Source organism: Numida meleagris, chromosome 6 (assembly GCF_002078875.1).
Source record: "Numida meleagris isolate 19003 breed g44 Domestic line chromosome 6, NumMel1.0, whole genome shotgun sequence".
Lineage (NCBI taxonomy): Eukaryota > Metazoa > Chordata > Aves > Galliformes > Numididae > Numida > Numida meleagris.
This window is the reverse complement of record NC_034414.1, coordinates 16,846,915-16,859,190: the sequence shown is the minus strand read 5'-3', so window position 1 is coordinate 16,859,190 and position 12,276 is coordinate 16,846,915.

Genomic DNA, 12,276 nt, shown 5'->3' with positions numbered 1-12,276 from the left:
TTGTATTCTCTTTTTCTATTTTAATTGCTTGTATGTTTTTTCCCATGGGGTAGGTATCCCATCTGTTCTGTCTTTTGGGACTCTAGACCAGAGTAAAGATATGAACACAACTTTCTGGTAACTTTCTTCTGTGGTTTATTCACAAATCATAATATTCTCTCCTTCCTTTCAGCTTGTTATTCTTTCAACTGTGTTTAATGCCAGAATTGCATCACTAACTTATTTTGTCTGGACAGTTTCCAGGATCATTATGACATCTCCTATAAGATTAAAAGGTGCCCTAGATGACAGTCTGGATTGTAAAGTAAATACCTCTAAATTGGGCTTAGTGGAAGAGTTGCAAATACCTTTTCAATAGCTGAATCTCTCAAATGATGCCCCTCTATATGTATACTTCCACGTCACCATTCTACCATTTCAATCAAATGGGTAGGGTTGCTCTATGGTCCCCCACAACCACTCCCAAAGAGATTAAATCAATTTTCCATTTGCCTGTTCCACTTTTAAGCATTGAGTCACCACTGGATATTGGGAAATCATTTCCAGATGCATCACTTCTTGGGGATTCAGTTGTATCCAATCCATTCCTTGGTCCGACACAAATGGTAGTCATTCTTCTAATCTTTCCCCAGGCCTCTGCCAGTACAAATCAGCCACATTCTGCAGCTCAGTCTGAGTGTAATCTTGCATTGACATTGTATGTTGGAGCAGACATTTTTATACTTAGACGCTCCTGTCCATTTATCAGAGAAATCCCAGCTACCTCCATCCCCAAATTCACTTGGTTATTGAAGTACTTGCCCCCTATGCCCCCATTGCCCAGTGTAGTTCCTGAGTGTGAGTACTTGTAGCTCCAGCATGTCCCTCAGTTTCTGGGCTTTGAGTTTAGATAAATTCAATCAGTTCTTCAACATTTCTAATTTTGCCTGAAATTCTCTTGCTTTCTGTGCTCATTTTCTAGGGTACAAACACATCCAGGTGCCTAGATTTTCTAGTTATGCACATGATTCCCATGTTTTACTTAGCTCAAAGTCTAAGGTTACCCCCTTGCATTTAGACTTCAAATTTATTTGAGCACATCTAGGTCTTCATTTTTTCCTTTTCTTTCATTTGCTTTCTAAGGTCTCCCCCTGCTGCTGAAGGTAAGGTAACAACAACCAGACACAATTTAGATCTTGTTATCCTCTGCCCTGTTCTTCTCCTTGCTTCTCTAAATATCCTCAGGGGTGAAGCACTAGGTTAATTTCTTCTCAGATTCCCAAAGAACCAGGGCATGTAATAAATACTGTGAGACTGATCCCCACGCCTGTGTGCCACGCCGGCCTGGTGCTCTGACATATTCCTGCTCTCCACTCAAAATAGCATTTCGTATTGGAAGACTCCAAGTATCTGTCTTTGCTGCCTAGGGGTTCTCTGGGAAGCTTTCTAGGGCTGCTTCAGTGGAGTAGCTGGGCATGCAGCAAATAAATTTGAATATAAAATAAAATTGGAACAAGCTGCCCACAGAGGCGATGGGGTCACTGTCCCTGGAGCTGTTCAAGAACTGTGTGGATGTGGCACATAGGGATGTGGTCAGTGGGCATGGTGGGGGTGGGCTGGGGGTTGGATTAAGCGATCTTAGTGGTCTGTTCTAACCTTAATGGTTCTATGATTCTAAATCACAGCTGCTTGAGACTGCTACATGAGTTGGCTCTAGTGATTTGTTTCACATAGCAGTCTAGCTCTTCTCTATTTCAAAGCCTGCTGGTTTTGCCTTTAAACTGTTGGATTTTTCTGTTTTACAGTCAACTGAGTAGTTAAATGAACTAAATATTTCTGGGAACGTTTCGCTACTTTCAAGAAATAGATGTGCCACTGACTAACTACCCCTGTAGACCACAAGCACACCTTAGTTTAATAAGTCATTTACAGGTGATTCTTGCACAGTGTTGTGCCTTATGTGCTGGCTCTACGCCACTCAGCAATCTGTTCTGTAACTCATGGTGTGTTACTTCTTATCCTCATGCCTTAATAATACCTATTTTTGTGAAGATGATTGTCACAGTTTTTCTTCATAGAGGCTTATTTGATGCTGGGTTTTGGATTTTTGTTGAAACCAATGTTTTTGGTTGTTGCAGAGCAGTGCTTACACAGAGTCAAGGACTTTTCTGCTTCATGTGCTGCCCTGACAGCTAGGAGCTGGGGGTTGGACACAGCTAGGGCCGCTGACCAAAGGGATATTCTGTGCCGTGTGACATGCTCAGAAATAAAATCTAGGGTAAAGAGAGAGGAAGGGGAGGATGTTTGGATTCATGATGTTTGTCTTCCCAAGAAGCTGTCATGTGGGATGAGCCTTGCTTTCCTGGGAGTGGCTGAAGTAGCAGAGAATTCCTTGTTTTGCTTTGCTTATGCACGTAGCTTTTGCTTGAACTGGTAAGCTGATTTTTATCTCAGCCCATGAGGTCTCACACTTCTACCTCTCCAATTCTCCCCTGCATCCCAGAGGGTGAGCAAGTGGCTGTGTGGTACTTCACTGCTTGCCAGGTTTAAACCATAACAAAGTATTTTGGAAGATTATCAGGTGGAAGCATCGATCAGAGAAGGGTATATCAAATACCACAACTGCTCCAAAAATATACATTCTTGTACCTTTCTGTCTCATTTGTCGCTCCTGCTTTGGTCATCTTGGAGATTAAGTCCCAGATCCCATTAGATGTTTTTGTGGTAGACTCTAAAACCTAGAAACAAATTTTAATATAAGAACTACTACTGAATGCAGTTGTTTAATAAGTTATTTGATTTCATTTGGGTAAATCTGGAAACTGTCATTGGATGGACAACCTGAAAAATCTTAAAAGTGAGGAGTACAAGTACAAGATTTTGTATTAAAGCTGCTCTAGCTGTTAGGGATTATACTTGGTATTGTTCCCAGTGGCTATCAAGGTATAGGTTTAACTTTAAGTGCATGAACACTGTCACTTAATGCATATGGAATTGGTGTCTTTTTGTGGGTTGGAGCCAGGTACTCAACCTCTCACAGAACTGACCTCTCTTTAGAATGGGAAAAATCCATCATTGTAAATGGTGGAGTGGTGCCTCAGAAGTCAGGTATATATTCATTTAAATGTAAACAAGATACAGGTGCAGTAAGGATAACTAGTAATTTTAATGAAATGCTGCAGATTCTTTAGGCTGTGTATGCGCTACATGTTGTAATCCTAAAGGAACATGGATGGGTTTGAATGAACTTCTTGGGATACGCAAGGCAATCGGCTGTAAGAGCCGGAAGTTCAGCAAGCTAAATAGCAGTCTTGCAATGCCGGCTTATGTCCTCTTGGGGCATCTTCACTCATGAAGCCAATGCCATTCAGACGGTGACTCACGATAAAAGTTCACCGTAGGCTCTCGTGCATCTCCATACCGTGAAGTAAAGTGAACTGAGTAGGATTTCAAAGGAGATTCCATCAAAGTGCAGGCATTTCTTTGGAAACTCTGTCATTGTAATAAGATTGAGGTTGAAATGAGTCACGGCAACTTTATTGCTACAATAAGGTAAAATGTTTTGCTTTCAAGTTAATGTTTCACACCTCTTTCTCTTGAAATTAAATGCCTCATTCTTCCAGTAGCTACATAGATACAGCATGGACTATAGCCAGAGGTTCATGTGTGTGACTATCTTCCACAGCCTGACACATCCTTGACAGTGCATGAAGTGGGGCTAACTTATGGTCCTGTGCTCACTGGAGGACTGAGCAGTCAGTATTTGGCCATAAATGAGTATCATTGGACCAACTTGTTTGTGGTGGAATCTCTCATTTAATTTTAGATGTCTGAGAATTAACTACATAAGTGTAAAATAGCGTTGCAGGCTCTCCACTTAGCCCCGAGAGTGATGGCAAAACTTGCAGACTAAACTCCAGCTGCCTCTAAGAGGATCTGTTGCCACTGAGGGACTTGGGATTAGACTTAGTGAACCAACAGAGAACCACTGTGTACATGAAACCATCAGTGTCCTGCTTAAACAGTGCAGACTGTGGTCATGCAGGAAACCTGCACTATCCTGGGAAACCCTACAGCTGGGGCAGCAATGCTTTCTATTTACTAGCCACGCGTGTTGCTTGGTTTTCTTTTTATGTTGACTTGTGTAAACCACTTCTGACCGGTTGGTATTTGGTGGCATTCTGTTGAACAAGAAATGATTGAGTCTCACTTGCCCACCCCATCTGTCAGAAGGCTGGAATGTAAACATCAGAGTAGGTGATAGTGTCCTAGCACTGGTATTTACAGAAGGAGAGATAAATACATTGCTAAACCTTGAACCATATGTCTTGTCCAGTTCAAGAGTCCATTCTGGGCAAGGGTACCAAGTGTTTTTGTACCTGTGTCCTTTTCCAAAAGAACAGACTGTTTGAAAAAGAATTCTTCCCTCTGTTTGTCCTTACCATTTGTATTTAAGGGCAGACTCAAAGGATCCACCATTGCTTGACTGGAGAAGCAAGTCTGGTAGGGAGGAGCAGGAATGGGAAATACTCCTAAGTTTTCCCAGTGAAGTCAGATCCTCCTGTCACATACCTAATATTTACCCTACACATACACTGCCTTATTTATATTGCACACGCACCATGCCACATGTGTTGTTTAACATCCTTCCCTCAGCTAAGGTTTGTGGACCACTAACAGCACCCTATGCACATAACTGCAGGCAAGAAGAGCCTTACTGGGTGATTGCCCTCCATGCAATGCTGGCATTTCATTCCACTACTGCAGTTTGCAGGTCCACTGTGGGAAGGCCAGTGGTGCATTCACAGGGCTGATAGTGTTCTCTGTGTAGCCACTTCATTAGAGGAGGATTGTGGAAGTATGTGCTCTGTGGAAGGAAAACAGATTGTATAAGCTCATCTGTGGTGCATTACGAGTATAGCCACTGAGAAGTAGTGATGGATATGGGCAGGATCCCCTTCACAATGTCTAGTGAAATGTAGGGCTGGGTCGTCTAGACAAAGGCCAGGGCATGACAAGTCACAGCTGATTCAAAGGGAATGATAAAAATGTGCAACCTGTGCCTTGGGAATGCCCATCCCTAGTAGTTATGTTGGATCAAATCCTGAAGCATAAATTTCCCAAAGCCTTTTTTTATCAATAGCCACATGAGGGCAGTAAGCCCTATTTTCTATTGAAGAAAGGCTTTTTATTCCCCTCCTCCCTTTTGATTACTGAACATGTTGCAAGAAATCCTTGTTCAGTAACATATGCAACTGTTACCATGGTATTTTAAAACCAGTATTCTTAGAACATGAAATTTTCCCATTTCCCAAATTCTCATTAATACTTTGCTACAAATATTAAGCTTGTATTAAGACTCCCTGATAAATACTGTTCTACTGTTTTCATATACTTTAGTAGAAAGCAGTAATTCCTTGTCTTCTGTGTTGCTTAGAAATATTACTTTTCTCCACTATTTGTCACTGAATATCATTCTAAAAGGTATACTTTTTGGAGGAGAGGTTCAGTTTCAGCCCCTTCTCTGAACAATTCAATTGCACTGTCATATCAGAGAACACCAAGACTTATTGGCACTCTGCGCTTTTAATAATTCCCCACACCAATACCTTTCTAATCTTAGTGACTTTTTCCCTTGATACTTCTGTTCTCTCATTAAGCTGCAGGAACGCATTTATGTGTGGTGATATTCTAGTCATCCAGCCCATCATCTGTGCAGTCCTTAAACTGATTAGCTTCCCAGGCCCAAATGCAAACAAAACTAATTTTCTCATAGACACAGAGAGTGCCAAGGCTCCAGCATGCAGAGTCCATGTCTTTGCAAGAGTAATTCCCTGGCAGTGAGTATTTTGAAAAGCTGCCAGGCAGATATGGCTTGCCTAGGAAGTTGACCAGCCTACAGGTCAACAAACAGCCTTCAAAGTCAAGTATGTTATTTTTCTTTGGATTCTGAAAAGCTTGTTTACAAAACCAGATGATGATCTGTGCTTTTGTTCACCTTCTCTTACTGTTCTCAGCTCTTTCAGTGATCTAGGTGTATGTTTTAGATACGTATGGGTAGAGTTTGTCCTTGGTGCGTGACCAGAAAACTGAGCAGATCTACTTTAAATTGAAAAATTCAGTCACAAATATGGGCAAAGTCCACTGGATGCTTACCTCACTCCAAAAAGTTAGCCAAACAGCACAGGAGTGCTTGTGGACTCCTGTTTACTCTATGTTGCCCATCTTGATAGGAGCTGAAGCTGATGTTTGTAAATAGGTCAGTCTTACATTTTGCTTTCTCTAAGTTTTTATTACTTATCAGGATGGTTTGAGAAACACAAGAAGACTGTAAAACATGATGAAATACTGAAATTCCTCCAGAAATAAATAAATAAATATATTATGGTGCTTTTATAGCTGTTTACCTACAAAGCCAATATTTCACATGCCTTTATTTAAGTGAAGAGTACCATAAATATCACTGGATCCTGCAAGTATAAAGCATTTTTTCCAGACTTACTTTGCTTATATATCCAGATAGATTAGTGCGCTCAGGAAGCATTAATTAGAAAAAAATGTATTTTTTTTTTTAGTTAAATGAAGTACAAGGACCAACATGACAAATTGCTTCTTCTGGAAAAGGCTCCCTCATGCATGAAAGATGATAAATACAGATAGCAGAACAGAAGACTTTAGAATAAAACATCTCGCAAACTTCTGAACCTCCAGCCTTCCTAGTAAGAATAGTAAGACATTAGTAATTCTGGCAATGTTTGCTCTCCTTTTAAATGAACAGATATCCTCTCTTCCAAGTAACATAAATCAGTGCCCTCTGGGTCTGGCTGTTCAGTCCGTTTTCGATCCACCTTAATCTGTTCATCCAGTCCATGCTCCAACTGCTTCTCTTTGAACATCTTTTGGGGCAGTGTCAAAGGCCTTCCGGAAGTCCAGATAGACAATATCCACTGCTCCCCACTCATCCATCAGGCTGGTGATTTCATTACAGGAGCTTATCAGGATGGTCAGGCATGACTTCCCCTTGGTGGATCCATGCTGACTACTACTGATGATTTTTTTTCCTTCCTGTGCCTGGAAATGGTTTCCAGAATGAGATGTTCCATCACCTTCCCAGGGATCAAAGGTGAGGCTGACTGGCCCGTAGCGGGCAAGAAGTCCTTCTTCTTGAAGACAGTAGTGACATCTACATTCCTCCAGTCTTTGGGCACTTCTCTCAGTGGCCACAATCAATCAAGGATTATTGAGAGTGTCCTTGCAGTGACATCTGCCAGCTCCTTCAGCACCCAGGGGTGCACCCCATCAGGGCCCATGCACTGTCAAGTTTGGTCAAGTATTCCCTGACCTGATCCTGACCTGGAAGCCATCAAGGGTGCATCTTCCTTGCTCCAGCTTTACACCCTTGGCTTGATTAGCACCCTGAATCCACAAAAGTAGTTGTGATATTTGCTTCCACAAGCACACGAGGCAACCAGAACAGCTGTGGCCCAACAGTCGTGGCAGAGTCGCACCATCGTGAGACCTGCTCCCAGCAGCAGCCTCCACACCACTGCTGAAACCTGGATGTACAATATAACTATGCAGGGAGTTTCTAAACTTCTTTAGTTTCAATGCAAACAAGACTCATGTTTAGCTTCACCATAGTTTCTGTTTCTCTGCTTCATTTCCTTGGAGGCTTCTCCCTTCTGGGGCTCCCAGGGGTACCTCCCTGGAAAGCTGAAAGCTGTGCTGATGAAACAGTTGTTCTCCCTTCTGTGTGCTGTCTGACACTTTCTTTCTCTCATCTTCCTCCAATTACTGGAGGTCTTTTCTCCCTTCTTACTACTCAGCACTCTGCTTTGCTTGAGTTGGTGGTACTATGGAGGTTAAAGGAAGCAAACGGCAAATAAATGATGTTTTATTATGGCTGCAGATATAGAAAGATAAGGAACTTCAATAGAAAAGGTACAAAGGTAGATTTTATTTGAATGTGTGCACTCAGCCTTGACTGAAGATGAGACTTGTACACATTGTAAATCTACAGGGCCTTAAAATGTCTTGGTTATGCATTATACATCTGAAACAAAGTCTGCAGAATTGAGCTCATATTGCAGCCTGTTTACAGAAATCTACCTGTGCAGTAAGTGAGCAACTTCAGCACAGCTAGTTTTCCCGTTGGTATGGACACTATAAAGAGAAGGAGCTCTCTTTTGGGACTTTGTGTGGTTAGAACACCCTTTTCTTTCCTGAGTGGTTGAGGAAAAGTGCTTGTAAAGAACAGCACTGTGGATCTTAGTTTGATGGCTGTGATAATGGTATTCAGTACTGGATAGCACTGGCACTGGTAATAGATGCTAAGAGGGGCTTGACAGGGGCCAGGTTGGTCTTATCCAGATTTCCTTTATATTCTGGGAGGTATTCTGTAATGCTGAGCAATAATATCACAGAGCAATAGGCAGAATGGTAGAACGTGTCCTCTCTACTGATCACTAAAGAAGGCATACCTGAGTTATTATGATAATTAATAAGGAAAACGCCATAATAAATTGTACATGAACTGTAACCATTTGAAGGGAGAAGACACTGACAAAGCCATGCTATGTAACAAATAGAGATCTAGTGAGAGTTGCAATGCTTTTTCATTTTGTTTTATGCGTTCAAAAGCTATGAACAAAGTGGAAAGATAATCTTCTGATCCATTCACCTGGAGTTAAGTAGTTAAGTAGTCTTCCGCATTTTTTGATGCTGTCTAAAATGGCACGATCATGTGAAATAAAGGAAAGGCTTTCCTCCCTCCTCCCCAGCTGCACAGATTGTAGGTTTTTTTTTTTTACATGACCTTCCCATGGCTCTGCTTAGCATGAGTTATGAATAACACTGAGGAACTCAGCTGATGTGCTTTGTCCCTAAAGTTCATAACGCAGCAAGGAATTGAACTCTCTTCCTTTGTTTTAGGCTGGGTCTCTAGGACTCCAAGCAGCAGATCAATCTTTGTCAGTTTCTGGATACGGTCTGGAAATTACTGCAAGGCATATAATTGGTATACAAAAAAATGAAGTAAATATTCACAAATACTTGACAATGAGATTGTCTTCCCATAAGTTCCTGCCAGATTCTTCAACTGGAACAAATAAACCTCTAAATAATATTCTGAATAACCACTAAACAAACCTCTACCTTTAGCTAGAAATGATGGTGTGCATTTTCAGGCAAGAAGGTTCTTCTTCTCAAAGTTTTGTAGAGTTTAGAGAGTATTCCAAACACAACCATTATTAGGTTGTAACATTCACTATAGCTTTTGCTAATTAACATAGAGGGACCTTCAGTATTGTATTTTTGACTTTTCCCTTACTTTAGAAAACACCCACTACATAGTTTCCTTTCAAAGCTTGGCCAGGCTCCATTTTTCTACTGTCAATATAACCTTAGGCATGTGTTGTAAGGCTGTCGGTAATGCCCTTAATACCTGGAATGCCATCTATCTTCTCACATCTGAGATGGTATCGGGATATCTATATTCCTCAGCCAATGTGAATGCGAAAGACAAAGCCAGGAGTCACAAATACTCTGAGTAAGGGAATAGAGTTGAAACACCAGGAGGAAAGAGAGAGAATTTAAAATGTTCTGTTTTTTATATGTTCAAAAGTCTGAAGATCTGTTATTTGCTGTGGATGTTCCTTCCAAATGGACTGTAGCTATTTTTTCTGTGCTGAGGAATCCCTGTGAGCTCTTCCAAAAGGGTTGTCTCACTGTATGCTAGAGCAGTGCTGTTCATTTTACTTTTACTGTTCAATATGTATTAAAAATATATTAGTGAGACAGTGCACTGCTTGGAATGTGATGTTTGAAGCATGCAGATATCGTTTATTTTCTTTTGGACTCTGCCAGATATCCTCAAATACTCTTGAAAATTCTCAGTAGGGTCTATCATGGTTACTTGATTAAAATTTAACCCTTTCTGAGAAACTCAGCTACCTGCCAAGTTTACGGACAGTTTGGTCAGCGTTACATTAGACTCACATTTATCCACTTCTCGGTGGGTATTGATTAGTGTTTCTGTTCCCTTGGCCTAGGTCATATCTTTGGAGGTAATGTTACAATAGGTAAGAATACCTCAGATGTACAAAATAGTAAGTCCAGACACCAAAAGTGATTTATCAGGTCTAACAATGGTATTAGAAGAAGAGCGCATCTGTTTTCCTAAGACATGTTTCTAGAGTTGAAGTGACGGAGGCACGTATGCCTTCTTCTAGGTCGGAATGCCACAGGATAGGCTGACATCCCTGTTGACAATGCAGTCAAGCAAAATTAATGGTATCCATTATATCTAGTTAAAAATAAAGCAGAGCAAGACATGACAACTCACCCTGTTCTGTTTAAATATCGTTTGGACCAATATTATATTCTCATATAGTATATGAGAAAATATTTAAGAATGAAGGAAGATCAAGCCAGATCAAAATCTCTCTTTCCTGAGACATCACTGTGCTGGCAGAATTTGGTGTTAGTATTAACAGCAGTAGCTGAGATGGTTGACTCATAGCAGTAAGGGCTTGGGAGTCAGGAGTGGTCTGAAACATGTAAGGAAAGGAGTATGTGGTGAGACACTGGCATTACTAGTGGTGTGTGAAATCACTCAGTGATTTTCACTAGTCAGTAAATGGGCAGTATGCAGCTTTACAGTGGCATCATATCTGATTCTTGACATAAAATTCTATATGTTTTGGACACTGCGTTTTGTAAATATCTCCACTTTTCCCGCATCATCTCACACATAAACATGGCTATTCTGTGAATGTGTACATGTATATGTGTGTAAACTGTTTCGCCAGAGGATTTGTAAGGGGCCTAAGTGGGGGTCCCTGCTTTTAAGTAGCTTTTAAGCTGAGGCTTTTGTCCTTGAAGCCCTGGCCTTGTAGCCAGGCCGCACTCGCTGTTGATCTGGACCCTGACCCTGACTCAGTTTTCCAGCTTAACAACCTTGGACTTCCTCATTGCTGCGGACGTGTCAAACGATCTGCCTGACCCTGTTTACTGTCACTGGATCTGTTCTGCTCGCCTTGCTCAGGTGCTGTGGGATAGTGCCCTTGACAGGGGGGGCACTGCCTGCCTTGCTCTCATCCTTGACTCCTGGCATACAAACATACATACACTTACCTGTCTACGAAATCTGTATTTCAGAGCTGTTCTTCAGCTTACTATCAATGTGTTTTGCCACACAGATTATCAGCTGTAAATTGCTATGGGTCACTGAGTTACTATGTCCTAACTATGAAATGTTCCTGTTTAGACATTACAAGAGATAAGAGAGGGGGAAAAAATAATTTTGGTCTTGTTTAAAATGAAAATAGCAAGCAAACTGGGAAAATATCTGTTTAAGCAACTGAGATTGCACACAATAATTTTGTGTGCTGAATATCTTGAATGATTCAATTCCAATGAGCAGAATAATTCAGCTTCAAGGTAATTAAAAAAAAAAAAAAAAAGAGAGAATTGCTTGTTTATTCTAAAACTGGTTGACTTGAGCAACTTATAAAACTCAGTTAACTTAAAAAAATACACCAAAGCAGAAAAATGCAAAACCATATTGGGGATAATCAGTTTGCATTGGGGATAATCATTTTCCAAACCAGATCCAGGCTTAAGGTCTAGTGATATGACATCATTAAAATCTGGCAAAAAAATAGACAAAAGTAAAAACACTAAACAGTAGCTGTGCTGGATAAGAAAAGCTGCTGCAAATAAGCCAAGGTGCATGTACAGAAGCCAAGAGGTCTTGAAGGACTGGGATAAGCTGACCACGGATACACAACTATCATGATGTGTTGAAACTATTTCAGCCCACCTGGGCACAGATAACTGTTACCAGTCACTGATTATTTTCATTTCTTTGGATGGCAAGAATCAGAGTTAACTACTAGGGTGCTTACAGCACCAAGCACATGCTGTCTGTGCTGCACTCATGTTTTTAGAAATTAAATATATGTCAGTTAGGGGGGAAAAATGACTTTGCTGAGCCGTGAAAGGTTACGACAGAAGTCCAGGCCATGCTGCAGGCATGCAGGCGACTACAGTCCCAGTCATGAGAAGCACAACCGCTTTGTGTTCTTACAGAAGAGAAAATATAGTGAGCAGAGGAGATGGAGCACTTCAGCAGCGTGTGTTGCTCCAGTAAGAGATGGACTATGTTCTGAATAGGACAGCCCTACCCCAGGAAGTATCCAACTTGCTTTATCTGGGTTAATGGGTGAGTAGAGCCTGACCCAAGCGATAGTGGCAGTTCCACTGGCAACAAATCACGGGACTATCCGTAATGCTAGG